The sequence below is a fragment of the Toxotes jaculatrix genome, chromosome 13, assembly GCF_017976425.1.
Source record: "Toxotes jaculatrix isolate fToxJac2 chromosome 13, fToxJac2.pri, whole genome shotgun sequence".
Taxonomy (NCBI): Eukaryota; Metazoa; Chordata; class Actinopteri; family Toxotidae; genus Toxotes; species Toxotes jaculatrix.
In genome coordinates this window covers 24,105,018-24,111,156 of record NC_054406.1, presented here as the reverse complement: position 1 = coordinate 24,111,156, position 6,139 = coordinate 24,105,018, and positions in this window count along the sequence as shown.

Here is a 6,139-nt window from a genome sequence, read left to right as displayed (position 1 = left end):
AGGGCCTGCACCCAAAAGCAGAATAAAGGCAAACTTCGAAAGTGATAAACAGTTTATTCACAGAGTTCAAATAATAAATAATGAAGGGAACTAAAGGCAGCGGGGTTTCCCGGAGAACTTGGAGGTGTCGGCTGAGGCAGTGTGGAGGAAGCACGGAGAGGGGTAATCCGGCCGAGTCTGCAGGGAACAAGAGGAGAGCGGTTAGGAGGGAGACAAAGGTAAGGCAAAAATCCACAAGGGCAAAGGATTCAAAGACTTAACCACAAGGGCAAAAAATCACAGGGCTCAGAGATCTAGTCACCAGGTAGACATTGGTACGATCTGGCGAGGGTTGACTGGAAAGCCGGGCCTCTTATACTCCAGGAGGGAGGTAGATAGCCACCCGATTGGACACAGGTGGTTGGAATCATCCTGATGAGGAGGAGGGAGCAGGGAGGAGCCGGCCAGGAAACCGCCAACCCACGCCAACACCAACATACACTCAGCTAGACAAACAAATGGAAAAAAACAGAAAAAGAAACAACAAACCCCAGAGGCAGCAGAGCTGCCTCATGACACTGTCATTGTATCCACGTCATTTATCAATCAATAAAAGTATTAAAGGAAAAGTGAGTGAAAGAATGAAAATGGAAAAGTTGCTTTGTGGATCCATGAGTTGCTTCATGTCCACTTATCAAGTGATCTGCCTCATTCAGTCTCAGTTGACCTACAGTCATTGCTTTCATGAACAGTACAATGTCCACCGGATTAACAGTGTTATTATTCTTGATGTGGTTGGTAACTTTCCATGTCAGTGTAAAAGCTAGAGGAGTTTTCTGGGTCCCTGCAGGATTAGGTCTACATAGTATTATTTCCATATCATCATATACTAATCCACATTTTGTGTGTGTGTGTGTGTGTGTGTGTGTTGTGTGTTTATACCTCTGTACCCACTCTGTTGGTACTTGGATGGGAGACCGCCTGGGAATACCAGGTGCTGTAAGCCTTTTATCCCCATCTTTGATTGAGAATGAACCAAAACAGTATCCCCAGATTATTGTGGTTCATTCATGTGTGTCTCAGCCAATGTTGGATAAAAATGGACTTGTAAGTAATCAAAGATAGTAATAAACTTTATCAGATGATGAGTAGTCAGAAAATTCTTGTTAGGTGGAAAAGCTCATTTTTCATGGCTTCTTGTGCTTGGATTTGTTGAGAAATCCAGATGGTTAATGTCCCTATTCAACATTGGATTTGTTAGTGGCGTTTTAGCATGTATAAAGAGCCGGTTTATGGGGTTTGCTGTTGAGAGTACGAGGCAACCAGCAGCCACAAGTGTCTCCACCACGAGGCATTTCATTGTCAAAAAGGTCCTAGAAGAGACCTGGTCCGGCGAACCTCTCTCATTTATCCATCCAAGCCTTTTTCATTTATGTGAGAGATAGAGAGATTTTGATTTTTAACCATACGTTTGTTGAATCATCTATACACAGTACACTCAAAACAAAAATCATTTATACCACATTAAATCATCATCACCATCACCATCATCACATCAGAACATTTCTAAAAATTAATTATGCCTCTTTTACTGAGTAATGTCTGGAGCATGTCTCCATCTGCAACACCCCAGACCTCATAGAAACTGTCCATGTCAATGAAAGCTTTATAACTGAAATCAGTCACAAGTCTGAACTTCACCCCTTTTACAAAGACTGCGAGCAGATCTACATCCAGTATGTCTTCCACGTTCCTCCTCCTGCTCACATACACTGCCATCTTAGCTTGCCCTATGACAAAGTTTAAAAACACTTACTCTTCTTCTGGTGGCTGTACTTTATACCACAAATAAAAACATGCTTTGTGAAAGGTTCACCATACCTACCAAAGATGGCTTCCAACAGAGCAAACAGAGGTGTCAAATGTACACATTCAGAGAAACTATGAAACACTGTCTCTCCCTGACCACAGAAGGGACATACATCCTCCACTGCAGAGTCAAGGACAGAAATAAAAGAGTTCACTGACACAGTGCCATGCAGGATTCTCCACTGTAAGTCTGCATGTCCTAAGGGTTGATTGAAAGCAAATGGACTTCTTATTTGAAGCTTGAATCAAATCAAGCTTCAACATAAGAAGTCCAGTTGTCTTCAATCAACCCTTAGGACACGATGACCTGGATGAATGAGAACCTACACAGATGTAAGTCTGCATGTTTCTTTGCCAATGAAGGTTTATACAGAGAGTTCCATGCTGGCCTGACATCTAGGATTGAGTTCAGATGAGTCTTCCAAGGAATGTCGATGCGCCCACCCAGTTTGTCTCTATTTAGAGTCTTTACCATCAGTCTGTATAAAATCTTTCCTGAGGTGCCCAACAAGGAAACACCTGCAGGATTGATTGGCTCAAGTAAAATACCTGAGCAGTTTCTAAATCTGGAAGCAGTCTGATGTTAGGAAAAGAGTCAGCCTCATTAGGTAGTATCGTACCAACAGAAAAATCCTTTGTAAGAGTGAGTTCCTGTCCCGTCAGCTTCTCTCTCCAGTGCCCAAGAAGCTGTTTGATGACTCGCTCAGATTTCACCCCAAGGGATGCAGCCACACTAGCAGGATTTTCCAACTGAGGTCCAGCCAGCTCCACTAACTCACCCAGAATGTACAGGTCTGCAGATTGGAAAAGCCTAGAAAAAGTGTGTTCACTCCATACTGGACAGTCCAAAGATCCTCCAAACAGTACTGCTTCTTGTAGGAGCCAGTGCAGAGAATTTCCTCGCTGTTCACCAAAATCCACACAGAAAAAACACATTTATAAAATGCAGGTAGGGACGAGGTACACAACTTCTTAGAGTCCATTGAAAACAGAGACAAATCCAATCCCATCCCACCCAACTCTCTCAGGATGCATTGGGACATAGCCCTCCACACCAGGTCTGCAGGTCCAGTGAGCAGCCTTTGTAAAAAAAAGCCTAAAAGCAGCATGATGTCATCAGCATATGCTGACAATGACACAGGGATATCACAGCCAGGAAAATGAACACCAGGTCATGTCTTAGTTTGTGAAGAAGAGGCTCTATGGCCAGACTGTACAACGTCCCAGACAGAGGACATCCCTGTCTGACCCTCTCTGAACATCAAAAAGAGCACTAAGGCCCCCATTCATTTTCACACTCGCAATGTCACCGTAAGGAACCTGGATCATGGCAATAAAACCTGAACTCAACCCAAAAGCAGCTAAAGTTTGCCACATATACTGGTGTTCCCCGGTCAAAAGCTCTTTCTTGATCTATGGAGATCAGCCCAGTATCTTCACCCAGTGAGCCAGAAACCTCAAAAACATCTCCAATTAGAGTGATGTTATCATTTATCAGCCTGCCAGGTACACATTAAGTCTGGTCAGTGTGTATGACAGAAGCCATCACCTCCCTCAGTCTGTGGGCCAGGGCCTTTGACAAGATCTTGTAGTCTGTGCAGAGCAGAGAAACAGGTCTCCAGTTTTTTTTTTTTTTTAACTCTTGCAGGTTCCCCTTCTTAGGCAGCAGAGTAATGACTGCCCTCCTGCAGCTCAGGGGCAGGTGTCCCCTCACCAAGCTGTCTGTGAGAACCTCCAACCAAAAACACTTGGAAAACTCCACAGGAAGGCCGTCTATGCCTGGAGTATGCCCACTCTGTAGGCTCATCAAAGCAGTGTGCAGTTCATCCAAAGGTAAAAGAGTCTCTAGTCTGGCATTGGCCTCAGCGTCCACCTGAGGAAGACCGCTGAAGAAAAAGCCATGCACATCTGAGTCCATTTTCACTTTTATAATAAACCAGTGCAAAATTCCTCATGTCTGCAGAATCCCAAATCACAGTGCCATTGTTGGACCGCAAAGAGTGGAAGATCTTTCTCTGGCCATTTCTTTTCTCCATATTAAAAAAGAACTGGGAGGGTGCATCCATCTGTGTAAACTTCAGGAAACAAGACCTGACCAGAGCTCCCTGTCCCGCGACACCTAGCAGGTTAGTCAGAGCTGACTTTAAAACTCCTCTGCCTCCAGTAGAGGCTACTAAATTTTATAAATCTACCAGCTGAGTTTCCAGGTCTTTCATTCATCTGGTTAGGCCCTTAGTGACATTGCAAGTCAACTGCTGGCATTTGCCTACATCCCACTACTGCTGAATACTGACAAAGTCAGTAACATTTTTTAAAAGCTGACCAAAAACACCCAGAGCTGCTCTAAAATCCTTACTATGCTGTGGAGCAGTGCAGTATTGAAGTGCCAGCATTTGTGATAAAAACAGAACATAAAACAAGGCAGTGATCAGAGAAACCCACTGGACTAATGCAACAGCCTGGCCAGAGACAGAAGATTATCTTTAGAGTGACACCATGTGTACTGTCTGAGGTGTTTGTGGAAAACCCTCCACACATCTATTAAATCATGAGCTTGTATCAGCTGCCTGAGCCTCTGTGAGGGAACTGGATGAGGCTCCAGGTGATTCCTGTCTAACTGTGGCTCTTCTGTACAGTTACAATCTCCTCCCAGGAACAGATACTCATCACTACTGCACTTCCTGATGGTGTCACACAGTTCGTTAAGCACTAACAGTCTGTCCACCCCATGGGTTGGTGCATAGATATTAACAAAAACTAAAGTCACCTTTTCATACTGAGCTGTGATTTTCATTAAACAGCCTTTGATGATTTCCTCAGCTACACAGGAGGAAGGACTGAAACTTCTGGAGAAGACAATCCCCACCCCCCGCTACAGCTGGACTTATGGCTCAAATACACCTGTCCTGTACATTCCCGCCTCCAGTCAACTTCATTCTCCAGGTTACTGTGGGTTTCCTGGATCATCAGAACATCAACTTTCTTTAGCTCCATCAGCTTAAAAAGAGCAGCTCTTTTAAGTCTATCTCTTGCCCCATGAAGTTTAAGAGTGCCCACTGTGAAGTCACACATGGAGAGTGCAGAGCTAAAAGAAACTAAACAGAGAAGAAGAAACAGAGACAGGAACAGAGTGTGTTTAGATGCCAGCAGTGGTTACTTGAGTCTTGGCTTTCAGTATCAGTTTTTTTTTTAGTCAGTATCTCTTCACCTAAATGTCCAGATTTTTTTGTCAAGGGCTTCGCTGACTCAGTAAAAAGTTTCAGATCTGGGAAATGATCTTCCACCTTCACACACCTGCCGCCTTTATTTCCCTGCAGGAATTTTCTGATGTCAGCAGGAGGATACAGACTCTGCTGATCCTCCTGTGTCGGTGTGACAGTGCCATTCCACTCCATAGAACATTTTACAGTTTTACTTCTTTTAAAAATTTTTGCACTATTTTTCATTTTTTCAAATGCTTCAAGATAACTCAGCCTTCCCACAAAATTGGTTTCACTTCTTATTAAACCAATGTTTAGAAAAATCAACACATAATATTGACACCAGCAGCCCTTTGATAAACAGCTATTATGTTCAGTTGAGCCTCCATATTCAATCTATTCTACACCAGAAAGAAAATAATTCTTCATCAATCTTCAATAAAAACACAGTGGAGCTGAAATATGAATTTGATCTTTTTGTCCCAGCAACATAGGTGCAAAGTAGATGTCATTCATTTATCATTCTGCTCTCAGGTGTATAACCACAGATGGTTATTATACAAACAATCAGCTGGCTTTCTCTTCAGAGACCACTGTACAAAAGGTCATCTCTTTGAGTACTGTTCCTTTAAGACTGTTGTTAATTATCACACTGCCCTTGAATGCACCGCAGACGTGTTGATAGATCCGGAGAAAACAGCTGAGTGACTCTGCAATGTGCGTGTTGTGTATTGACACCCTAAATTTATCTCTTTAAGATACGGTCACGCCCCTCTTTTGTGTTGTGCAGACGTCATCGTCGTCAGTCCTGAGTTAAAGGAGTAAAGTACCCGTTACAAGCTACTTTTCCCTGGTCTCGTCTTCCTTTATTATTAGATGTAATCAGTGGTGGAATGTAACAAAGTATTTGTACTTCGTTACTGTACTTAAGTATTTTTTTACGTATTTGTACTTTACTTAAGTAAAAATAATAATGCATACTTTGTATTTTACTCCATTACATTTCGCAGCAATTATCTGTACTTTCTACTCCACAACATTTCTACAATTTATGCCGTTACTCGTTACATGTTATGAACATAATTTCCTCA